Source organism: Scyliorhinus torazame, chromosome 6 (genome assembly GCF_047496885.1).
Source record: "Scyliorhinus torazame isolate Kashiwa2021f chromosome 6, sScyTor2.1, whole genome shotgun sequence".
NCBI classification, from domain to species: domain Eukaryota; kingdom Metazoa; phylum Chordata; class Chondrichthyes; order Carcharhiniformes; family Scyliorhinidae; genus Scyliorhinus; species Scyliorhinus torazame.
Window position 1 is genome coordinate 207,109,967 of NC_092712.1, and position 26,587 is coordinate 207,136,553.

Consider the following 26,587-nt stretch of genomic DNA (forward strand, 5'->3'; position numbering starts at 1 on the left):
CCAGAAAGGATTAATATCTTTAGTCTTAAAAAAGTTGAGCACAAAAATACAGTGAAGAGCATTCTTCTCTCGCGATTGAGCCGTTCGCCATCGCATTAAGATGTTCAGGGTATGGAAAGGGATAGAGCATAGGGTTTCCTTATATGCCGATGACTTGCAGTTATACGTGTGTTGATAGGGGGAATATTGGAGCTGCTTCAAGTGTTTGGGTCTCTCTCGGGGTACAAACTAAATCTAGACTAAATAAAGAGTGAGTATTTTGTGGTGTCTCGGCCGGGGGGGGGGGGGGGGGGGGGCGGGCTGCCATTCCATAGGGCAGGGATTCACTTTAGGTACCTGGGGGTGCAGGTTGCCTGGGAGTGGGGGGGGGGGGTGGTACAACATTTCTAGTTTGGTGGGGAGAGTGAAAGCTGATTTGGCAAGGTGGGATGGTCTCCCTCTGTCACTGGCGGGTCGGGTACAGGCGGTTAAAATGAACGTGTTGTCGCGATTTCTGTTTATTTTTCAATGCCTGCCGATTTTCCTGCCAAAGGCTTTTTTTAGAGAGATTGAGGGAAGGATTACTTCGTTCATATGGGGAGGGAAGGTGGCCAGAGTTAGCAAGGTGCTGCTACAGAGGGGAAGGCAGGCGGGGGGTTTGGGGCTTCCGAACCTGATGTATTACTACTGGGCGGCGAATGTGGAGAAGGTGCGGAGCTGGGTAAGAGGTGTTGATTCCCAATGGGTCAGAATGGAGGAGAGTTTGTGCAGGGGGTCGGGATTGAAAGCACTAGCAACAGCGCCGCTCCCGATTGCCCCAGGGAAATACTCAGGGAGACCGGTAATAATAGCTTCACTGAGAATTTGGAGGCAGCTTCGCCAACATTTCGGGTTGGGGGCAGGGTCAAGGGAAAAGCCGATTCGGGGAACCACAGATTTGAGCCAGGGAAGTGGGATGGAAATTTTCGGAAATGGGAGGAAAAGGGGATTAAGACACTAAAAGATTTGTTTCTTGGGGGTCGGTTTGCAGGATGGTGGAAGCAAAGTATGGGCTGGAGCAGGGGGAAATGTTTAGATACATGCAGGTTCGAGATTTTGCCAGAAAGGAGATACAGAGCTTCCCGGAGGAGCCGGCCTCCACATTGCTGGAGGAGGTGCTGATGACAGGGGGACTGGAGAAGGGGGTAGTATCAGCGGTTTACGGAGCTATTTTGGAAGAGGAGAAGGCACCACTGGAAGGGATAAAAGCAAAGTGGGAGGAAGAGCTGGGAGAGGTTATAGAGGAGGGGGTCTGGTGTGAGGTGCTCCAGAGAGTGAACGCCTCCACCTCATGCGCGGGGTTGGGGCTGATACAGCTGAAGGTGGTATATAGAGCACACCTCAGGAGAGCAAGGATGGGCCGATTCTTTGAACGAGTAGAAGATGTGTGTGAATGTTGCGGGGGGCGGGGTGGTGCCCAGGGGGGGTGCCCGCTTATCATGTTCATATGTTTTGGTCCTGTCCAAAACTAAAGGATTACTGGAAGGAGGTTTTTAGGGTAATTTCTAAAGTGGTGCACGTGAAACTGGACCCGGGCCCCCGGGAGGCCATATTCGGGGTGTTGGACCAGCCAGGGTTGGAAACGGGTGTGGTGGCAGATGTTGTAGCCTTTGCCTCGTTGATCGCCCGAAGGTGGATCCTGATAGGTTGGAGAGCAACCTCTCCACCCTGTGCCCTGGCGTGGCGGGGGGGATCTGTTGGAATACTTGACTCTTGAGAATGTTAAGTTTGAACTGAGGGGAAGGATAGAGGGGTTCTACAATTCATGGGCATTATTCATTATGCACTTTCAAGAACTGGATAACAACGAACATTAGTTGGGGCGTGTGGGTGGGAGGGTTGGGGGAGGGGGGCTGTGTGTGTTAATGGCGACTATGGGTAATCCCTAATTCCTTTTTGTCATTTGTTTGTGTGAACATGAGGGCTAATGTTTGGGGTTTGGTGGGAGGATGGGATAGTTGTTATTAATATGGGGATTGACATATTTGTTACAGGTTATTAAGATCAGCCATGATCTCATTGAATGGCGGAGCAGGCTCGAGGGGCCAGGTGGCCTACTCCTGCTCCTAGTTCTTATGTTCTTATTATTGTATATTTTTGGTGGGTGTAAATTTGGGAGAAAATGTGAAAAAGGAGAATAAAAAATATATTTTTTAAAAAGAGAGTTCTTCTATTTGTAAGTGTTTAATATCCACCATGATTCAAAACTGGATGTGGCAGGACGGCACAACTTTGATTTGATCCGTTGTCTGGGATCACTTTGCTCTATCTATATCATGTTGATGTTTGCCATACATTGGGGGCAATTTTGTGCCCGCACTCTCCATCCATGAGAAACGCAACGTGGGCTCAAAATTCGGAGAGAATTGAAAAACGTGATTCTCTCCGGTGTGATTGGAATTTGCAATTTTCATGTCATAAGCGAGCACTCAGTCCGGATCATCCCATCTTACTGAATATTCAACGGGCACCGGCATGTCGCCAGGCTAGCGAATTTACAACATTCATAAATGTGAACCTGGAGGCGTCACCTCCGAGGGGGATATCGAAGGTGAGCGCTCAGGCAGCCATGAATCTCCAGGCTCTTCACTGCTCAAGGCGCACTGTAGAGGTTATGGGGGACACAGAGAAGTTCAACTGAGGTCCAGGGCTTGTTGTCAAACTCGCAATCTATGAGGAAGGGGTCGCAATCAGGCCTGAGCTTCTATTCACTACGAGGCACCCCTCGCTTTAAGCGGGTTTGGAGGTTTGCATTATTGCAACTGCCCCTTGAGGATGCAGGCATGGGTCCTATGCATCCACTCAATAGCCCTGTCATCTAATGCAATGTTGAAGGGGGCATGGGGGGCTGGTGTTTGGGAAATGGCCGGGAGATATGTGCCAGTGAGATTCTCAAAGATCCAGGCACGTAATCCTGATGCAGTTGAGAGTGACTCAAGTGGGTATATGCCAGTATGAGAGGGTAAGGTGTGAGGCTGCGAGTGGCTCATTTCAGGGCAGCATCGATGATCTGTGTGGCATCTCCCAGTTAGTCACACACAAATGCATTAGAGAAGCTACAGATGCCCTTTATGCAAGGGCCCACGTGTGTATAAACTTGGACCGGGACGGGGAGAGCCTAGACACCGGTGCCATCGGCTCCGCCCACGTAGCTGGCAATAGACTGCACCCACGTGGCCCTGCTGTCTCCATGGCATCATACGGTGCAATCTATGAACCCTAAAGGATACCACTCCCTCAATGTCCAGATCATCTGTGACCACACAATGAATATCATGCAGTGTGTGCCCATTTCCAGGGAAATGTCCATGACCGGGCGCTCGCAGATCCCAGAAGTTTTTGAGGGAGAGCAGTGTCTGGAGGGATGCCTCTTCGGTGACAAGAGCTATCTACGAAGGAGGTGGCTGATGACGCCAGTGCGGAGGCCACAAACGGATCCAGAGACTGGAATATTCGTCTTGTGCATCAACGCACGTGCTGGTCAAATAGCCGATCAGGCTGCTGAAGATGCGGTTCTGGTGCCTGGACCGATTAGGGGTGCCCTGCAATACAGTCCTCAGAGGGTGTCCCACATTATTGTAGTCTGCTGTGCTCGCCACAACTTCGCACTGCAGAGGGGAGACCAGCTGGACCAGGAGGAGATGGAGCAGTGTAATATCTCCTCAGATAAGGAGGAGGTCGAGGAGAGTGGCATGCAGAAACCCGCAGGGGAGGAGGAGGAAGGATTTCAGGCCTTGGTCAGGGCCCGCATGGGCTGTCGAGGTTGGGATGCACTCCTAGCCTCTCAGTTTGAGGATGAGCACACCTAGGGGTTGAGCATATCTCCAGCTGTGGGGACTGTAATGGCATTATTAGTGTGGTGCTAGCGGTAAGTTGTTGTGATGGTGCCCAATATCACCATTCCATGGCAGAAAAGCCATTGGCCATCTCTGCAGGAGAATAATGATGTTGTGCATCAAGGATCGAGCGATGCTCCTCCCATCCTCAGCAATATGTCTGACTCCTGCCTGGCAGAGATGTGGATCTCCCCTGGCAATGAACGGGCTGATCGTGGAGTTTGGAGATGCAGTATGTGCTCTCATCTGCAACAGCCCCCTTGAGGTCAGGAGTTCTGTTGTGTTCCTCCAACTAACCTACAGCGTGGGTCAGCCTCTCTAAACTTTGCCAGCCCATGGCACCCTCATCACTGGAGTAGAGTGGCTGCAATGAGAGGCCTGGCCCCCTCATCACTGGAGTAGAGTGGTTGCAATGAGAGAGGCCTGGCACCCTCATCACTGGAGTAGAGTGGCTGCAATGAGAGGCCTGGCCCCCTCATCACTGGAGTAGAGTGGCTGCAATGAGAGGCCTGGCCCCCTCATCACTGGAATAGAGTGGTTGCAATGAGAGGCCTGAGGACCCAAGTGCAGCGTGTGATAGACACTATTTCCACACCCTATTTCCTGAGATGACTTTGGTGGGCATCACCTGGGGGGTCTGGACCTTGAGGGTCCGGTCCTACTTTCGGGCAGCAGGAGTGTTGCCCTCCTCCATGTTTGGGGATGGAGGTGTGTCACTCACAGGGAAGGGGGTGTCAGATGGGCTGGACACCCCCTGGATCCCCTGGGTGGAGGGCCCCAGTCTGCTCTCCTGCTGATCCTCTTCCATTTGGGTACCGGGTGACCCCAATGCTCCTCTATGGGATGAGGGGCAGTTGGAGTGCGATCCCGAAGGCCCACCATCCTCTGGCTCAAGCACACATCGATTCCCACTAGTGCCTGCAACAGGCACTAAGCTCTGCACCCTTCCTTCAGCCATGGAGGTTAATGAGCTGGGCTGTGGGAGAGGATGGCAGCAGCTGTGTTTCTTTGCTGAGTTATCAATGTGGCAGGCAGGAGAGACTTGGCGCTGCTACTCCCATACTGCACAGCGATGAAGCGCCGAGTGTGCGTGGGCATTCACCGAGCAGAGCCCCATGAAATGATAGCGTGGCAGATCTGCTGGTGAACAAAGTAATGTTTACTTACAACATTACTTCTAATGTTTTTATAACGTTGCTATTCTCTTATTTCTGAGCAAAAATCATTTTGCATCACTTAACTCTGCTCTAGCATTGTAAAAACTTGTGCAGGATTCTCTGGGCCATCGTTCATGGAGATCTTGGGCGGGATTCTCCGACCCCCTGCCGGGTCAGAGAATCGCCGGGGAGTGGCGTCCGGCGTCGGGGTTTTGGCAGGGGCGGGAATCGCGGCACGCCGGTCGGCGGCTGCCGACAGCGGCCACCCCGGCGATTCTCCAGCCCGCGATGGGCCGAGTGGCCGCCCGTGTTCGGTGGGTCCCGCCGCTGTAAATCACAACAGGTCCTTACCGGCGGGACCTGGCTCCATGGGCGGCCTGCAGAGTCCTCGGGGGGGGTGGGGGGGGGGGTCGCGCGGAGGGGGATCTGGCCCCGTGGGGCGCCCCCACGGTGGTCTGGGCCGCGATAGCTTTGTATGCTGATTTCTGTTGGGCCCGAGACTGCTGATTCTTTTGTATGACTGTGAGGTGGTCAAGGTCTGGCACACGGATGGCTGGAACCGTGGTTTGCAGAGTGCGATTCATGAGCATCTGCGCGGGAGACAACCCAGTGGACAGCGGGGATGCTCTGTATGCCAGCAGCGCCAAGTTGAAGTCGGAGCCTGAGTCTGCAGCCTTGCATAATAATCTCTTGACGATATGGGGGCCCTTTTTCGGCCTTCCCGTTTGACTGCAAGTAGTGGGGGCTGGAGGTTACGTGACAAAATTTGTATAGGTGGGCAAAATCATTCCTGGCTGTAAAAATAGGGACCGTTGTCACTCATCACCGTGAGCGGTATCCCATGCTTGGCAAACGTTTCTTTGCAGGCTTTAATCACCGCCTTCGACGTGAGGTCGGACAGTTTCACCACTTCAGGATAATTGGAGAAGTAGTCGACCAGGAGGACATAGTCACGCCCCTTTTCGTGGAAAAGGTTGACACCGACTTTAGACCATGGGGAGGTCACTATCTCATGTTGCTGCAGAGTTTCTTTGGGTTGAGCTGGCTGAAATATCTAACATGTGGGGCAGTTGGGGACCGTGTTAGCAACGTCCTGGCTGATGCCCGGCCAATAGACTGCCTCTCGAGCTCTGCGTCGACATTTCTCGACCCCCAGGTGGCCCTCATGGAGTTGGCCGAGCACCATAGCTTGCATGCTCTGCGGAATCACAATCCTATCGAGCTTCATGAGGATGCCGTCCACCACCGTCAGGTTGTCCTTGACGTTGTAAAACTGGGGACACTGTCCCTTCTACCGGCCATCCGTGAGGTGCTGCATCACACGCTGTAGCAGAGGATCCTTGGCTGTTTCCTCACGAGTTTGGATGACCCTCTCATCAGTGGCCAGAAGGTTGGAGGCACACAATTGCACCTGCGCATCGATTTGGCAGACAAAGTCTGTTTGTTCACACGATGTGGTGATAGACCTGGAAAGGGCATCTGCAACAATGAGTTCTTTGCCTGGCGTGTAGACAAGTTCAAAGTCATAGCGGCGTAGCTTGAGAAGGATTCGTTGTAACCGAGGCGTCATGTCATTCAAATCCTTCTGGATTATGCGGATTAGTGGCCTGTGGTCCGTCTCAACCGTGAATTTTGGGAGGCCATACACATAGTCGTGAAATTTGTCGATTCCCGTTAGGAGGCCCAGGCATTCCTTCTCAATCTGAGCGTACCGTTGCTCAGTGGGCATCATAGCTCTGGAGGCATACGCAACTCGGGCCCATGAGGAGGAGTCATCCCGTTGGAGGAGCATCGCCCCAATCCCGTCCTGGCTTGCATCAGTGGATATTTTGGTCTCTTTGGTAGGGTCGAAGAACGCCAGAGCCGAGGCTGTGGTGAGTTTTGCCCTCAGCTCACGCCATTCGTTCGCATGAGCGGGCAGCCACTGGAAGTCCGTCGACTTTTTGACGAGATTGCGGAGGGCTGTGGTGTGTGTCGCCATGTTGGGAATGAACTTCCCGAGGAAGTTGACCATCCCTAGAAAGCGGAGGACTGCCTTCTTGTCCTCTGGGGTCTTCATGGCGTTGATCGCCGAGACCTTGTCAACATCTGGCCGCACGCCTTGCTGTGAGATGTGGTCACCAAGGAATTTGATTTCTGATTGACCGAACGAGCACTTGGCTCTGTTGAGTCGGAGGCCATGCTCATGGATTCTGTGGAATACCTGCTTGAGGCGATCGATGTTTTCTTGAGAAGTTGTGGACCAGATTATGACATCGTCAACATACACGCGCACCCCTTCGATACCCTCCATCATCTGTTCCATGATGCGGTGAAATACCTCTGAGGCAGAGATGATGCCAAAAGGCATCCGGTTGTAGCTGTAGCGACCGAACGGGGTATTGAATGTGCACAGCTTGCGACTGGATGCAGCCAGCTGTATTTGCCAGAACCCCTTGGAGGCGTCCAGCTTCGTAAAGAGTTTGGCATGAGCCATCTCACTGGTCAACTCCTCTCCTTTTGGTATCGGGTAATGTTCCCTCATGATGTTACGGTTTAAATCCTTGGGGTCGATGCAGATTCGAAACTCCCCTGACGGCTTCTTGACGGAGACCATGGAGCTGACCCAATCCGTGGGTTCTGTGACCTTTGATATAATGCCCTAGTCCTGGAGGTCATGTAACTGCTGCTTGAGAAGGTCCTTGAGCGGTGCCGGCACCCGACGTGGTGCGTGGATCACAGGGGTGGCGTTCAGTTTGAGCAGGATTTGGTATCGGTATGGGAGTGTGCCCATTCCGTCGAACACGCTGTGGTACTGCGTGATGATGTCATCAATTTCAGCCTGGACGTTCTCATCAGGTGAGGATGACATGATGTGGACTCGCTGAACCAAGTTCAGGAATTTGCAGGCCCGAGCACCGAGCAGGGATGCTCTGTCACGTCCCACGATCTCAAATCGCAGTGTCGCTTTAAATGACTTATCGGAAACTCCGAGTTGGCATGAGCCACTGGCAGCTATGGCACCGACATTGTAGTCAAGGAGCTGGCAGGCCGGTGGAAGAATGCTTGGTCTGACGCGGCTGGTGTCGAGATCGGATTTGGAGATGAGTTTCGCCGATGCGCCGGTGTCCAGTTTGAACCGGATGCGAGCCTTGTTGACTGTGAGGACAGCACACTACTCGTCATCGGGATCCACGCTGAGGATCAGGAGGTGCTTCGCTGTGTTGGAGAAAGGCAGCGCATGCTTCGTAATGATGCCCACCCGGTATGGAGATTTGAGGCACGCAGCATCAGGATCTGTTGGGCTGTCGGGGTCGGAGTCTGGCATGGCCTGCTGTATTAACCGGACGCTTCTGCGCCGCGGCTGGAATCACTGGATGCTGGGCAGTGGAGCAGATCTACAAAGGGCTGCGTAGTGGCCAAGCTTGCCACACTGCAGACACCGTCGTGATTTTGCCGGACATTGCCGCTTTAAATGGGCGGAGCCACAATTGGGACACGTCATGACGCCAACGTCAGCACGTTCCGTGCGCCATCTCGCATGCGCAGTGCGGTCGAACGACGTACGCACCTGCGCAGTCCGGTCGCCGGTCTCGCCGTCCCCTTGGTCGTGGCGCGCATGCGCACGGGTTCGGGAAAAGCGCGCTGGATGGCCACTCTCGTCGATACTTAGGCCCTGCATTTGTGCGATGGCCTGCACCTGTTCCGCCTCGTGGGAGGTTAGCTTTGCCGTTTCTGCCGCCCTGATGCGGGAGTACCGATTGTTAGCATGTTCGTGGAGAACGCACGTTTCGATGGCGATGGTGAGGGTGAGCTGCTTGACTTTCAGGAGCTGCTGGCGAAGGGAATCGGAGTGGACCCTGAAAACGATCTGATCCCCGGTCATGGAATCAGTGGCCGAGTCATAGTTACATGACTGCGCGAGGATGCGGAGATGGGTCAGAAAGGACTGAAAAGGTTCATCCTTCCCCTGAAGCCTCTGCTGGAAAACGTACCGTTCAAAGCTCTCATTCACCTCAATGTCACAGTGGCTGTTGAACCTCAGTAGGACTGTTTTAAATTTTGTCTTGTCTTCGCCTTCAGTGAATGTAAGGGAGTTGTAGATGTGGATGGCTTGGTCCCCGGCTGTGGAGAGGAATAGTGCGATCTTCCTGGCGTCCAATGCGGCTTAGAGGTAGGTGGCTTCTGGATAGAGTTGGAACTTTTGTTTGAAGATCTTGGAATTTGCACCGAGCTGCCGACGATGTGGAGCTGCGGAGGAGGGTGGACGTTTTCCATGTCAACGGATAGCTGTTTGCTGGTCAACGCTGATTCACTCAGGGTAGGCCCGTCTGTTTGCTGGTCAACGCTGATTCACTCAAGGTAGGTCTGTCAATTTTCAGCATCTCTCACTGGCACCATGATGTGTTGGGTAGGCTGGGTCGATGTAGACTGCCTTGATGCAGTGTAGCGAGAGACAGACCTCCAACACTTAATAAGATGCAACACAATTTTATTTAACATATAAACTATTATACATGTTCAACTATGGGTTGACACTATGCTGACTTGACTGGGGACCTGATACTAGCCTAACCAGACTTACTAGCTACCACATGGTGTTTGCACTGGCCAGCTCACTAACTCTGACTGTCTCAGAGGCTGGGTCCCGAGAGAGCGGGAAAACTGGTGCCCTCTGGCTTTATAGTGGTCGTGTCCTGTCTGGGGATTGGCTGCTCTGTTCTGTGTGCTTACTGGTCATCCTGTGTGTCAATCACTGCCTGTCTGCACTCCATTGTATACATAGATGTATAATATGACAGTCACCTTGCTGTTGGGTCGCTTTCTGGAGTGCGGGTACAGGACGTCCCGCCTCTGGTGCGCTCCATCTAAAAACGTGGTGAGAGCTCCTTCTCAAAAATGTGGTGCATGTTTCCTGGCTGCCATCTCATCGGTTAAATCTAGAACAATTGCTTGGGAGTGCTACGAAGGTGTTTATATGGAGCCACCCAGTGATTACATGATTAAGTTTCCCCGGGGCGAGCAATCAACAGGAGGGCAACAAGAGGCGGCGTGATTCACGTGAGGAAAAAAACCTTTGTTCCATGAGAAGTCCCACCAATGTGCACCGTTTTTCTCACCGGGCCTAACACTTTGCCAGTAAGATTACGCTCTTTGAGTCCTATTTTGTAGCTTCGCCACGTTGGCGCCACATTTTCAGGCGTAATGTGTGCTAACCTGTGAAGGGTAGATTGTTAAGAATGAGGTGAAATAGGCTTTTCCCTCTTGTTGGTTTTTTCATCAACCGTTACCAGCCCAATCTCGCACTTGTATCCTTCAGACTTGTTCATCTTAGGTCTGCACCAAAGCTACCGGGCCAATCTTAATGATGAACATTTAACCTCTCCAGCCAGGGGTGAGCCTTGAAGAGGCCAGGAACCGTCAAATGTGCCAGGATAAAGACGTCGCACACACTGCTCGGATATCGATCACAGATGCACATCTGATGGTCAAACATCAGCTGCACGTTCATTGAGTGGAACCCCTTTCGGTTTGTGTGATGCCCATAGGGTGACATGCATCCCGTCGAGTACCCCCTGGACCAAGGGCATCTCGGCGAAGGTGGCGAACCGCACTGCCCAGGCATCCTGGAGGGCTCGGTCCACATTGAAATGGATCTATTTTGCCGACTGGGCAGATAGGACCTCAGTGGTGGCACGGATACACCTGTGCACCGAGGACTGTGAGATCCCGAACAGGTCCCCTCTCAGCACCTGGAAGGAGCCCGTGAGGAAAAGTTCAGGGTGACAGTTACCTTGACGGTCACCGGGAGTGGGTGACCTCTCCCATTCATTTGCAGTGCCATGTGCACCATGATCTGGCAGATATGTCGCACTGTCCCCCTGCTCAGCTGGAGTCTTCGATGGCATGCTCAGTCCAGCAGGTCCTCGAATGACAGGCGCTGCCAGTACACACGAGGCCTGACTGGGGTCACGGGTACCCAAAGGGAAGAGGATCAGCAGAAGAGCAGCCCGGGGCCCTCCATTCAGGGGATCCTGGGGGTGTCCAGCCCATCTGACATCTCCTCCCCTGTGGACACACCTCCATCTCCAAATACGGAGGAGGGCAGCATAGGCGCTGCCAGTACACACGAGGAGGAGGTGCTTCCTTTGCACCTCCTCCTCGACCTGTTGTGCGGCCAGTTCTCCATCCTCAGCGGCGGACTCGTGTTCCTCTGGGGCAGGCTCCGCTGCTGAAGCTTCATCCTCCGAGAGCAGCTCCAGCTCGTACAGCCGCAGGGCATCCCCTAGGGATGCGGTGACCAGGAGGAAGGCCACCATTGCTGGTTGAATTCCAATATCCATTGTCTGCAGGGAATGAAAGGCTAACATGTTAGCATGGTGTGTACCCCTGTGTCCAACCCGGTCCAACGGGCATCACAGTGCCACCAGTGGGCATGGCGGACTCTGCTCCCGCACGTCACTCCCCCTCCTCTCCTATCCTCGCTGGGCCCATTGGTGCCTGGCACCGTAGGGGCCTCTGGCCCTGCAGCCCAACCCTGCTGTGAGGGGTACCATCGGTTGGCACTACCCATGCCAACGGTATGCTCCACGCCCCACTCCGGCACCCCAATGTAGGGGCTACTCTGGACGTCCTCCTCGGGTGGGCAGCATTATGCTCTGCCAGTGGTTGGTGGCCGGTGGGTAAGGTATGGTGGATGGAGGGGTGAGGGGGCGGTGGGGTGGAAGCTGAGAGCTTGGTTCAGGGATGGGAGCACTCATATGGACGGTGGCACTCAGCAGAACCAGGGGCCAAGGTGTGTGATCAGTGGGGTGCGCAGCAAGATGGCTACCTTACAGGTCGTGGAAATGGCAGTCCGTGCCTGGGCACCACCCCAGTACTGTGGGGGGGTCACCCCATCCCCACGGCCCTTCACCCATCACCCGCCACCCCAGCCAGCCCGGCCAGTGTCAGGACCTGCAGCTCACGGTTGAGCCTCTCCATATCCTACCTCCTCTCCCTCCCTCATCATTCACGGCACCTGTTTCTCTATTTTTAAAAGCACAAGCGAATCTCGCCATCGGGAATTCCCCAAATGGAGGCGGAGAATCGCGGCGGCCCCGGAGAATACCGGGTCAGGATCGCTAATGGTATACCAATGGTGTTCACTATACATGCTGAGTGGAACGCATTGGCGCCGCTGCCGAGGCACCAGATAATTGCGATTTGGTGTGAAACCGGCGCTCGCCATGATTTTGGCATCAAAACCGATTCTCTGCCCAATCGTGTTTCCCAATTACGGTGTCAGCCAATGGGGAATCTCTCCCTAAATATTTACACTAGGGCCCAGATTTTCAAAGCTTTGTGCACTTCAGAACAGTGGTGGGTTGGCCAAAAAGCAGCCAACAATGGCAGACATCATGCCTTCATATCTGCCAGTGGCTATTTTGTGGGGTACGAGAAAGGGCGCAGGGTAGAAAGCTCACCCAGCCCTATCCAAAGGCACTGGGGTGGGGGTGGACTTTGGAAGACATCTGAAACAGCAATGACTGAGAAGCAGTGGGAATGGCCATGGAGACAAGAGAGAAAATCAGGAACCTGCTTAAAATTTAAGTTGGAGAATTTTGGGGGGCTTGAGGGTGGCATTGAAGGCATGTTAACATGAAGGGAGGTCGGTAAGGGGGCGTGGGTAGAGCGAGGAAGATGGCTGCATAGTGTCGCCACATTTTAGACAGGTATTGATTTTGTTGGGGCTTGTCTCAGAGGTCCCATTTTAAGTACTCTGCCTGCGCTTTTAAGGGATCATTGGAGCATGTTAAAAACATGGCAGCCAAGGCGGGTCCCTCAGCAGGCCCATTCCAGGGTATCCCAACTTTGAGACAGCAGACCTGCTTCTGGCATGAAGGAGGGCCTTCCACCAGGAAAATCGCCCGGCAGCCTGGTGACAAAGGTGGGATTGCGATGGTTGGATTAATCCCATCTCCCAAATTCCACCTCCAACATGGAAATCTTGGCCTTAGTTGTCATTCTCGTCTACGCTTTCAATACTGTAGATTGTACTCTACCATTTTATCTATTTCATGAACCTTTTTAATTCAACTGAAAACTTTTACACTGTAACAATAATGACCTTTTACTTGGTGGAAGTAACAATCTGGCAAACACTTTGTTTAAGGGGTAGTTACATCTTCCAATCATGGCACTTCCATGACTCACTTTAACAAGCACACCTCATGTTGCAGCATTTTATGATGAACTGTAAAGGAAGCGAATCATTTAACTTCTAAACCTTTACCACCTCCAATTCATGGTCAATGCCTCCATGCAACTGGTGTAAAGCTGACAGCCACTTTAATCTGATCACCACCCTGAAAATTAAAATAACGTAACTGGAAACACGCTCTCAATGAGCCCACAATGCTGTCAGTTACCTCCTCACTAGAAGTGGGTGGTTGCAGGGCCTCTCCCCCTCTCCTACGTCCTTGTCAAAATGGCCGTGGGTTGAAATGGAGGTGAGGCACTTGGGCCTGCCATTTGGCAGCCATTTTCTTCTAGTTCTGCCTCCATTTGGTGCCAGTCAGGACCTTGAATATCTGGCACACAGAGAACAAAAACAAGAAATTTACGATTAACCTTTATAAAGCATTGGGTCAGATTAAACTGGAACATTTTGTCCAATTCTGGGCGACACACTTGAGCATAGAGCACAGAAAAGATTTATGAAAATGGTTCCAAGGTGAGGAATTTCAGTTATGTGGATAGATTGGAGAAGTTGGGATTGTTTTCCTAACAGAAGAGAAGGTTGAGGAGAGGTTTGATGGAGGAAATCATGAAAAACCGAGACAAAACAAATTGTTTTGTGCAACTGAGTGATTTTCTAGGCAAAATTCAGAGGGCAATTAAGAGACAACAGCATTGTTGTGAGTCTGAAGTAACATTTCGGCCTGGCCAGGTAATGATGACATGTTTCCTTCCCGAAAGAAGAACCAATTGAGAATCTATGACAATCCAATAGTTTCATCATCATTATAATTGATACTAGCCTTTTATTCTAGATTTATTTAATTAACTAACTTATTTATTTAAATAACTAAACCAAAATTCACTAACTACCAGAATGAGATTGAAACTCACATCTCCAGATTATTCGTCCTGGTCTTAGATTTGCAAGTGCAATAAGGTAGTCATTATGCTACCATATCCGGCAGGGACATTAATAGGGCAGTTGTGAATGGGAAAATAGACAGGAGCTCTGTTCCACTGGAACGCTAACACATTGTGGTCTGGCATAGTTTCCAGGAGGCAGGAGCAGTGATTTTGGAAGCATCCAATTTAAACGGGTGAGTGCTTATTTTAAATGTGTGGGATGTGAGAATCTCTCTTCGCCTATCTACACTGCATAAGAGCAATTGAAGGGGAAACCCACTCAGCTGCTGACTTGCACTCCTCCTCCAGTGGTGTGTTGAGGAGCTGGATATGCATTAAATATTTTCAGCTCCTCATGACTTCCTGCATCAAATCTCTACGCCAGTCTGAGTACTTGGCCAGCCGCTCGTTAGGGGAAAGAAAAGGTAAGTCCAGCAAGCTGGCCGAGAGGCCAACTAGCAGCAGTGGCTCCCATTAATTTGTACTGTAACAAACCAATCCTCCCACTTCCACCACCCCCAGCCCCTTATAACAAGGCCGTTCACACTGAGTCTGCCATCAGATCATGGCTGGCAGTACACAATTGACCTGTGCGGTTCAGCTACTCACTGACTAAGCTTAAGAAGCTGTTGGATTTCCCAGAAAACTGAACCAAATCATTCTGACGCCTCACAGAGATAGAGGCTTATTATCATTCATTGTTTTGAATAAAAAGGACTTATTTCCTTAAAAATTGACTTTCAAATGGCGGGGACAGATTTAATCACATCCGTCACAAGATTAATATTTGATGGAAAAAGATGTTTATGGACATGGGGAAGAGTGACGGGGTGGGATAACCAGACTGAGCCTTGAAGGAGTTGGCACGGACTCTATAAGCCGAATAGCCCCCCCCTCTGTACTGGACTAAGATTATATGAGCAGCTATAGTCCTCAGCCGTACAACATTTTTGTAAAAGCAGCATGTACGCTATTTCTTTTTCTAGTGTAGTGAATCACATAAAGGACTGAGGCTTTGTATTGGCTGAGGTGAACTGTGATGTATGTGAAAAGCAGAAAAAATTCTTGGCCAAAGAGGTTAATTTGAGGTGCATCGTTCTGTGCTAAATGCAATCATGTTGAAAGAACCACTGCAATTTACTGTAAAGAAAGACAGACTGCATAGCAACATGGAAAGCAGCTGGTGTTTTCATGCATGACTGGCATTCCTCCTATATGTGCACGATCGACTACTTTGGAAAGTCAGCTTCTGTCCACACAGCTTTGAAAGCTATTTCATTTTCTGTTGAAACTACCAGCTGTTAGCTTTTATTTTGATTTGAGTTGCAACCACTGCAGAAATGTTATTATATCACATTCTCTTTTATTAAAAACATATTTTATTCCAAACATTATCAAATTCTTACGTACAAAGGCATAACTATATAATACAAACAGTTTGTCTTTTTTTATTTTAACAAAATAACAGTAAGCACTCTAACCCCCCCCCCCCCCCCTTCAGTCCAACCACTCCCTCTCCCTCTTCCCTTCCCCACCCTTCCTACACCCCTCTCCCAAAATCCCAACCTCCAACCCCTCCCCCCAACTACTGGCCACGAACAGGACCTTAAAGAAAGTGATGAATGGCCACCACCTGGAATAGAACCTTTCCTCTGACCCTCTCAAGGTACATTCAATCTTTTCCAATCTCAGGAATTCCACTCAGTCTCCCAACCATGCTGAGGCCTAGGGTGGCACCGCCGACCTCCATCCGAGCAGGATTCGTCTTCGGGCCACCAGAGAGGCAAAGACCAAGACACATGCCCTCCTCCCCTCAAGAAGTTCTGGTGAGTTTGACATCCCAAAGATAGCCACCAGTAGGAACGGCTCCAGCTTGACCGCCAACAATCTCCGACATGATCTCAAAAAACGAGAAACAGAACCCAACCCATTTAGGGCAGAACCAGAACATGTGCGAGTGGTTAGCTGGCCCTCTTAAACACCGCTCACACCTGTTTTTAAAAGCGACTCACAATCGAGCTGGGTATACCATTCCGAATCGCACCTTATTTTTGTAAAATACTGCCTTGGCCTTGTTGAATCCAGCCCATCGCTTTGCTGATGTCTTGGTAAATTTGAATACGGTGCCCTTCCCAATAGCTTTTCCGCATGGTGGCACGGCAGCACAGTAATTAGTGCAGTTGCTTCACTGCTCCAGGGTCCCACATTCGATTCCTGGCTTGGGTCACTGTCTGTGCAGAGTCTGCACGTTCTCCCCGGTTTCCTCCAGGTGCTCCGGTTTCCTCCCACAGTCCAAAGATGTGCAGGTTAGGTGAATTGGCCATGCTAAATTGCCCTTAGTGTCCAAAAAGGTTAGGTGGGGTTACTGGGTTGCGGGGATAGGATGGAGAAATGGACTTAAGTAGGGTGCTCTTTCCAAGGGTTGGTGCAGACTCGATGGGTCGAATGGCCTCCTTCAGCTGAGTAAATTCTATGATCTATGATCTATGATTAATGTGGCTTTTGCCCATTTTAAGATCCGTTCTTTATCAAGTAATCTATGAAGGTGGACTATGATTGCCTGGATTTCAGCTTCTCTCATAGTGACTGGTGGGCCCAGTCCCCCTCTGGAGGGTTAGCAAAGACACCCTCCACCACCAACATCCGGAACACCTTCATCACACATTCTGTGGCACTCTTGTCTGCGATGCCCTCTGGTCGCCTGAAAATCAGCAGATTTTGTTGGTTGGACCTGTTCTCTTGGTCATCAACCTTGGCCTTCAAATGTTTGGGGCCATCAGCCATCAACGCTACCTCAACCTCCAAAGATGCAATCCGTCACTGTGGTCCGAAACCACTTCTTCTCCCTCCCGGAACTTTGCGCCCTGTGCCTCCATCCTCTGCTCTACCCTTTCCAAAGTTATCAAAGAGGGACCACTGCCACCTCAATCGCCCTGGAAAGATCTTACACCATCGACTGCTTTCATTTTTGGAACTCACCCAAAGGAATTCATTCAATTTCTCAGCCAGCCATAGGGAAGGTGTCAACGATCCGGAGGGCACCGCCATGTTTTTTTTCTCCTCACCACGAGGGACTGCTGAATCTGGTGAGGAACGTTTGTAAGACTTCTGCCTGGTTTTACCCCGTGCAGTCATCCCACACCAGAGGAGAGACTGGTAAGTTATTAGTCACTCTTTTTTTCAGAAATTGCACATGTAAGGGCAGCACGGTAGCACAAGTGGATAGCACTGTGGCTTCACAGCGCCAGGGTTCCAGGTTCGATTCCCCGTTGGGTCACTGTCTGTGCGGAGTCTGCACGTTCTCCCCGTGTCTGCGTGGGTTTCCTCCGGGTGCTCCGGTTTCCTCCCACAGTCCAAAGACGTGCAGGTTAGGTGGATTGGCCGTGATAAATTGTCCCTTAGTGTCCAAAAAAAAGGTTAGGAGGGGTTATTGGGTTATGGGGATAGGGTGGAAGTGAGGGCTTAAGTGGGTCAGTGCAGACTCGATGGGCCGAATGGCCTCCTTCTGCACTGTATGTTCTATGAATCTATGAATCTAAATCGGGTGACAAGGGCCAAAAGTACATCACTAAATGGGAGTCGCCTTCTTCACTACCGCTCATCACATCATCGCCACTGGAAGTTTACATCACTTTCTCATTTCTCATTAAGTTGACATGTTGTGCAGCGTATGTTAGATCACAGTGGTTTCATTTTTGCATCTGCATTTTGATAAGAAAAGGTCCTCCACCCATTCCTTACAAATCACAAACACAGAGATGGTACCTCTCTGATCATAACATCTAGGATTTTCTCAATAAAAAGCAGGTTGTTCCTTCTAACCAGTATTCCTGACCCCAACTGACATCACAGGCAGCCAAGAAGTTATTCTGTCCTACCTTTAAATTCTGAAAATTTGCAATCGGCAGCCATCTATCTTCCAGGACTGATTCTCTGCCTGAGTTTCCGTTAGGCCAGGAGTGCAGCCAAATGGGAAAGTGGAGGTGAATGCACCCACCCAACCGCTCCACCGTCCTTCCTATCCACCTGAGCTCTTTGAAGATGTAACAAGAGAGTTGACCAGGGGGAACGGGTCTATGTGGTCTTTTTGACTTTCCGAAGGCTTTCGACAAGGTCTCACATAGCAGATGAATATGTAGAGTTAAAGTGCATGAGTAATGTCTTGAGGTGGATAAAAAGCTGGTTAGCAAACAGGAAGTAAAATGTTGGAATAAATGTATCTTTTTCTGATTAGCAGGCAGTGACTAGAAGGGTACCACATGGATTTGTGCTTGGACCTCAACTGTTGACATTTTATATAAATATTTTGGACGAAGGAACTAAATGTATTATCTCCAAATTTGCAGATGATAGAAAGTTGGGAGGGTGAGCTGTGAGGAGGATGCCGAGATGCTTCGGCGGGATTTGGACAGGCTGAGTGAGTGGGCACATGCATGACTGATGCAGTATAATGTGAATAAATGTGAGGTTATCCAATTCAGTAGCAGAAATAGGAAGGCAGATTATTATTTGAGGGTGTAAATTGAGAGAGGTGGGTACTCAGCGAGACCTTGGTGGCCTCGTGCATCAGTCGCTGAAAGTAAGCGTGCAGGTACAGCAGGCAGTAAAAAAGCAAATGGTATGTTGGCTTCATAGTGAGAGGTTTTGAGTATAGGAATAGAGATTTTTACTGCAATTGTATAAGGCATTGATGAGGCCACAACTGGATTGTTGTGTGCAGTTCCGGTGTCCTTATCTGAGGAAGGATGTTCTTGTTATGGAAGGAGTGCAGCAAAGGTTTACCAGGCTGATTCCAGGGATGGCGGGATCATATGAGGAGAGACTAAATTGGTTAAGATTTATTCATTGGAGTTTAGAAGAGTGAGAGGGAATCTCATAGAAACTTACAACATTCTAACAAGATCAGACAGGGTAGATTCAGAAATAGTGTTCGCGATGGTGGGGGAGTCCAGAACCAAGGGTCATAGTTTGAGGATAAGGGGGAACCTTTTAGGATTGAGGTGAGGAGAAGTTTCTTCACCCAGAGAGTGAAGAATGTGTGGAATTCACTACCACGGAAAGTAGTTGTGTAATTTCACGAAGTAATTGGATATAGTGCTTGAGGCTAAAGGGATCAAGGAATATGGGGGGAAGGTGGGATCAGGTTATTGGACTTGATGATTAGCCATGATCATAATGAATGGTGGAGCAGGCTCAAAGGCCTGAATGGCCTCCTCCTGCTTCTATTTCCTATGTTTATACGTTAGCCCACTACCCCTCCCCCACCATGGCCTGCCCAAACCCTCTTTGCCAAGACCCAGGCTTACCTGCCCCAGGAATCCATGTGCCTTCTTCCTTCTTCACCTTCAGTCCGGACAGTGGCTATTGATGCGCCCTTTGTACTGCTGGGACTGATGGAGCTGTCAGAGAATCAGATTATCAGGCAGTTCCAGAAGGTGGGAGTTCCTCCCCGGTGGGGGGCACAAGTCCCACTTAGCCCTCGTTTTGCCCACCAGCAGTGCTTTATGGCTGTGGGGCATGTTGGTGCACAGCATGTCGGCTCCACACTGACTTTACATTTAGAGAGGTGACCAATCCGCCTCTTCATATTATCCAGCCTCCTGTTTTCCTGGTCACGTAGGCAGCAGATCCTGTTCCAGGTGGTTGCAGAGGACTGTAATTACCAGCATGAAGAGGCCATCACTGTTGCTCGGATAAATCCAAGAACAAAACTCTTGACTTGTACAAGCCAGATATACCAGGGTTTCCTACGCGATCAATGCCCACTCCCCACTCCCCTCCCCTCTTTATCTGTGTCTTCTGAGAGGCCCAGCCACACCTGGTGCTGGTTGTTGGAGCCGCTGCTACAGCTCCAAGTGTTCCTCCAGCCAGAATATAGGAGCAACAATAGCAACCATTATAAGCAGCTAAAGATCAAAACTGCTTTCAAACCTTCATATAAAAACATCCAAAGATCCACAATGAGTAATGAACCAGAATTAGCAACCTAATGGTCATTACTGAATTTAGAATTATAACAATTACAGTGCAGAAGGGGGCCATTCAGCCCACTGGCCCTTGGAAAGAGCACCCTACTTAAGCCCAAGTCTCCACCCTATCCCCGTAACCCAGTAACCCCACCTAACCTTTTGGACACTGTGGGAAAGTGCAAACTCCACACAGTCACCCGAGGCCAGAGTGGAACTTGTGACCCTGATGCTATGAGGTAACAGTGCTAACCACTGTGCCACCGTGCCATCCACAATTTGATAAAAAGTTTGGGAAGGAGAAGTGTAAGTAACAAACTAAGGTCTTAAATTTTGGTCCTCCTGACTGTGAACAAATGAGGTAGAAATTGGCTTCAGTAGACTGGGTAGAACTGAAAATACAAATACAGATGAGCAGTGGGAGCTGTTCAGAGAAGTATTTGGCTCAATACAGAGCTTGCACTTATCACTAAATGGCAACAGCTCTATACGTGTAACTAAAGAACCCTGGTCAACAAAAGAAGTGAGCGATTGTACAAAAGTAAAAGGAAAGTGTCATAATATACACCAGTATATCATGGTGCAGATACACACACTGATGGACACACAGCAAGACCAATCAACACACACAACACTGCAGCCAGTCACCAGTTAGAGCACACTCACTATAAAGACAGAGGGCATCAGGGATGCAGCCTCTCAGAAGGACAGAGCTTACAGCTTACAGCACAGATCTTCACCATGTGCTGAGTGCATTGACTGGTTCGGACAGGCATAGTCTTTAGTTTAATCTAACATCGTGTTAACCCACAGTGAAAGTATGTTCAACAGTTTCTAACTTAATAAAATAGTGTTGCACTATTATAAGTGTTGGTGGCCTGTATGTGTTCCACGGATCCAGTACACCCAACACATCAGAAAGGACTTGAACAAAGACAATGAACTGTACTGGAGGTCCCATTTACTGGAAAAAATATAAAGAACAGCAATGAGATACATCGGAGTTGCAAAAAGGAACTCAAGAAAAAAGCCTATGGGTGATGCCAAAGGCAACACCAAAGGTTTATACCGCTTCAGAATAAAGTGAGGATCTTCAAGGCAGACATAGGTGTTTTTTTATTGGAAATGACAGACTTGCCCAATATTTGTTTCAATTCGTCTTCATAGAATAGAATCCCTACAGTGCAGAAGGAGACCATTTGACCCGTCGAGTCTTCACCGATGCTCTGAAAGAGCCACATACCTAGGCCCAATCTTCCGCCCTATCCCTGTAACCCCACCCAACCTTTGGACACCAAGTCTTTGGACTGTGAGAGGAAACTGGAGCACCTGGAGTGAACCCAGACAGACACGGGGAGAAAGTGCAAACCCCACACAGTCATCCGAGGTCAGAATTGAACCCGGGCCCCTGGCGCTGTGAGGCAGCAGTGCCAACTCACAGTGGAGTAAGAGAATAAAATACCAAGGGCTGGATTCTCCATCCTGGAAACTAAGTGCTGACACCAGCGGAGAATGGGTTGACTTTCACGACAGGACATTTGGCACCGACCCCTCAACGATTCCGGTACCGGTGAGGGGCTAGCACCGGCGCGGTCTGGGACATCCACCGCCCGCACCAAAAATGGCTGGAGAATGGCCAGGTCCTGGGCCGCACATGCACACAGCTGATGACCTGCACCTGTAGCGCCGTACAACATGGCACCGGCCGTGTGCTAAACATAACCAGCCGACCCCGACTCCACAGCCCACCCTCTGGCCACCCCCCGGCCACCCCTACCAGTCTCCCCAGCCCTGACTGACCCCCCCCCCCCACCAGTGAATGAAAATGAATGAATGAAAATGAAAATCGCTTATTGTCACAAGTAGGCTTCAAATGAAGTTACTGTGGAAAGCCCCTAGTCGCCACATTCCGGCGCCTGTTCGGGGAGGCTGTTACGGGAATTGAACCGTGCTGCTGGCCTGCCTTGGTTGGCTTTCAAAGCCAGCGATTTAGCCCTGTGCTAAACAGTGGAATGGATCCCAGCCGAGTGTGGTGGCGCTGGACACAGTCCGCATCCGGCACACTGGGTTCACAAACGCTGGGACCACACGGGTCCCTCGCCATCGAGAGCTCGGCCCATCGGTGCCAGTGTATCGTGAGTGGCTGTCCAATGAGGCGCCAATGGCGTTGCGACTGTGCGCGGCGTCACAATGACGCGGTTTGGAATGGGTGGAGAATCGCAAATTGGTGTCAAACCAGCGCTCGCCCCGATTCCTGGGTCTGAATCGATTCCCCGCCCGATCACTGTTTCCTTTGCCAACAGGCAATGGGGAACCCCGCCCCAGATATGTGAGGAAAACTTAAATTAAATCATGGGTACTAGCCTTCCAATTCAATATAAATAATAAAAAGGTAATAGAGAAAATACATTCCTGATCTTCCAAACCATCTTGATTCACAGATTGTCCCCTGGGAAAATTGCCAACGTTACTCCATTGTAATAATATAATCAGAATGGGAGGGAAAACCAGGAAATTATAGGTTTTTTAGTCTAACATCTGCAGTGCTGAATCTAATCGAACACTTAGGCAAATATGAATTAGTCTCAACGTGGATTTGTAGAAGGTCAACATGTCTAAAGAACCAAGTTGAGATTTTGAGGAGTTAACTAATATGATTGATAAGGGAATTTCTATGGATGGTATGTATATAATCTTGAGGACGCATTTGGAAAGGTTTCACACAGGAAACTATAAACAATAATGAGAGTGCACGGAATAGGAGATAGTTTCCTGACACGGTTAGGGGAGTGATAAGGAGGTAGGAGACTGAGGTTAAGAATAATAGGTATGTATTTAAATTGGCCAGAGGTGGCTAGTGTTGTACCCTGGGATCTGCATGGAGTTCTCAGCTTTTCATTTATAAATTATTTAGATGAAGAAAAAGTGATTTGCCGATAATACTAAGTGGCACAGTAAGTAGTGTACATAGAACATAGAACATAGAATGATACAGCGCAGTACAGGCCCTTCGGCCCACGATGTTGCACCGAAACAAAAGCCATCTAACCTACATTATGCCATTATCATCCATATGCTTATCCAATAAACTTTTAAATGCCCTCAATGTTGGCGAGTTCACTACTGTTGCAGGTAGGGATAGAACATAGGGATAGAACAGTGTAGATGGAGCAGAATGTGCAAAGGGATATTACGTTAAATGGTTGATTAAAGCTGTAGTATGTGGATTTTAATGTCGGCAAGTGCAAGGTCATCGACTTTAGACTTAAGAAAGAGAAATCGGAATAATTTCTAATTAGTGAGAAGCAGAAGATTTAGGGGTTCCATGTAAAGAATTAATTAAAAGCTAGTGGAGGGGTGTTGCTCTCTTTGGTTGGCTCTGAATATGGTGGTCAATATGGTCGCCTTCCTTAATTCTAATTACGTTTGCTCTAGAGTCGGCAGGTATCTTTCGATACTGCCACAAGGTTCAAAACTGAATACTGATCAAAGACTCGGTATACCAGTTAGTTAGTTCAAAGTCAATGCTTATTTATTTACACACACAGTTAACTATACTCATGCACGAAACTCTACAGACTAAATTATCACTACTGCTAAAGCCTATACTTAGCTTCAAGCGCCCACTCAGTCAGAGGAACAATGGCTGTTGTTCAGTTCTGAGGCTGCTGGGGTCGAACTGGTAAAGGGGAACAACTAAGGTCATCTGTCTGGTAGCGAGCGTTGACCTTGGACTTACTTGCTTCTGGTGCAGCTGGTGGACAGGTCTCTCCTCGGTGAGAGCCGGGTCCAAGAGAGCGATTCTCTCTTGGGGGCTCCTTCTTATATCCAAAGGGGCTTCGCGCTCTTTTGGCCGGGCCTTGAACTTGGCCCCAATCAATTGGGGCGTTTCTTGATCATTCATATTGATCTCGTCCAATAAAGGGGTGGGTGCCCTGTTGGCTGGGCATGTCCTAGGTGGCCGTTGGCCTGGCTTTGTTTCGGTCTCCTCTGGCGCCGGGGTGTCTGCCTTAGTATCGGTTACTCAAATGTTACTCCTTTGTTCCCGGAGATGGGCCATTAGTATGCTAATGGGCCTACAGTTTTGGTCTTGTCTGGGAGCTGCGGCTCCAATAGACAGACAAGCTCTGAACCTGCTTGTTTTCTCAGCATTGTCCATTTTCCCTGCAATCTTTGCAAAGTGTCCATTTTGTAATCGGTAAGTGGCCATCCCAGAAGGCTACACTCCCTCCTTGCAATCCACAACGCGAAGCGTGAAGGATCACATTTCCGCCTCGTCTTCGTTCTCTGACCAAGCTGGGCACCCATAAGCACTTCACAGGCTCTACACTGCTCTGTCCTATGAATTGCAGCTTTACCTAAAATTATTTTATATACTTACATTATTATAAAATTCTACGGGGCGCTATGACATTCAGGCACGCATTACAAAACAAAAAAACTGGAACCTTTAACTATCCTCAATAGACTATCCTCACTTAAACAATCACATTTTAAACTGTACAAATAGCAGCAACACAAGTTTCTCTGGCTTGGCAGTGAATACCAGGTGAGAAACTTGTCACACCAATTCGGGGTGTCGGTAACTGTCTCAGGGGTAACTATCTCGGGGTTAACTATCTCAGGGTACAGTGTATGGCAGGGGTGGTAATCATTCACGGCCTGTGTGGTAGGGGTCAGGGGGGTAGCGTCTGTGCGCAACTGAACGGATCCCGCTAAGATCCAGGTGAAAAACATGAAGGTTGTCTTCATCTTTCCTTTTGTCGGTCTTCTCCTTTTTCTTCCTGAGGTTCCGGAGTTCTATGGACACAAGCATAATATCTGTTATTATCTTGCTTAAGATCTCATATGTCTGTCTGTCTGTCCTTTGTTGCGCCCACTCAGTCAGAGGAACAATGGCTGTTGTTCAGTTCTGAGGCTGCTGGGGTCGAACTGGTAAATGGGGAACAGCTAAGGTCCTCTGTCTGGTAGCGTGCGTTGACCTTGGACTTACTTGCTTCTGGTGCAGCTGGTGGACAGGTCTCTCCTCGGTGAGAGCTGGGTCCAAGAGAACGATTCTCTCTTGGGGGTTCCTGCTTATACCCAAAGGGGCTTCGCGCTCTTTTGGGCGGGCCTTGAACTTGGCCCCAATCAATTGGGTCATTTCTTGATCATTCATATTGATCTCGTCCAATAAAGGGGTGGGTGCCCTGATGGCTGGGCGTGTCCTTGGTGGCCGTTGGCCTGCATTGTTTCGGTCTCCTCTGGCGCTGGGGTGTCTGCTTTAGTATCGGTTACTCAAATGTTACTCTTTTGTTCCCGGAGATGGGCCATTAGTATGCTAATGGGCCTACAGCTTTGACCTTGTCAGGGAGCTGCGGCTCCAATATACAGACAAGCTCTGAAGCTGCTTGTTTTCTCAGTATTGTCCATTTTCCCTGCAATCTTTGCAAAATGTCTATTTTGTAATCGGGAAGTGGCCATCCCAAATGGCTACAGGGGCGACACAGTAGCACAGTGGTTATTAGCACACTGTTGCTTCACAGCGCCAGAGTCCCAGGTTCGATTCCTGGCTTGGGTCACTGTCTGTGTGGGGTCTGCACGTTCTCCCTGAGTCTGCGTGGATTTCCTCCGGGTGCTCCGGTTTCCTCCCACAAATCCCGAAAGATGTGCTGTTAGGTAATTTGGACATTCTGAATTCTCCCTCTGTGTACCCGAACAGGCGCCGGAATGTGGGGATTTTCACAGTACCTTCATTGCAATGTTAATGTAAGCCTACTTTGTGACAGAAAGATTATAAAAAAGGTACAAAAATATAATGAACAAAGCTAATTAAGTGTTGGCCTTGACTTGAGGGCTGGAAGACTGGACTTTAAGAAAGGCCCATTAAAATGAGAACTTCCTAGATATCAGCTGGGTGCCAGGGATGCTTGAAAAAAAGCACATTGAATTAAGTGCCATCCTGAATGCACATGCAACTTTTTCATTCAGCTGAATGTGCCTGTAAAGCTGGAAGAATAATGCTAAATGTATGCCCCATTATTGTGTGAGTTCTCATCTCAGAAGAGTGCCTTCAATGCTTCTAATGTGACAGCACTTCCATTGCAATACTTTTAATCCTTAAAGCAGCTGCGGACTGCATGTCAATAACAGAATTTGTGGACTATTTGTGCTGTGGATCTGTTAACTGGATTATAAATGTACAAATTATTTTCAATCACATTTCTTAACAGCCATCAGTGAATGAAGACCATTATTTTCTTCTGTTTGGAATGTAATTTAACCCAGATCCCAGAGGTAAAAGTATCTTGTTCAAGCAGACTGTGCCATTCAATTCTCCATGAGCAAATCACTGTTAAATCTGACAAATAGTGATAGATTACAAATAAACAGAAGAATGTGCTTTGCTTCATTTCACCTTTAACTACCCACCCATACTAAAAAGAACACATCACCGTCACCTAGTCACCAACATTCGAACAATGGTAATAGTCATTTTAAGTCATTTTTTGTTAAAATTTTCTTT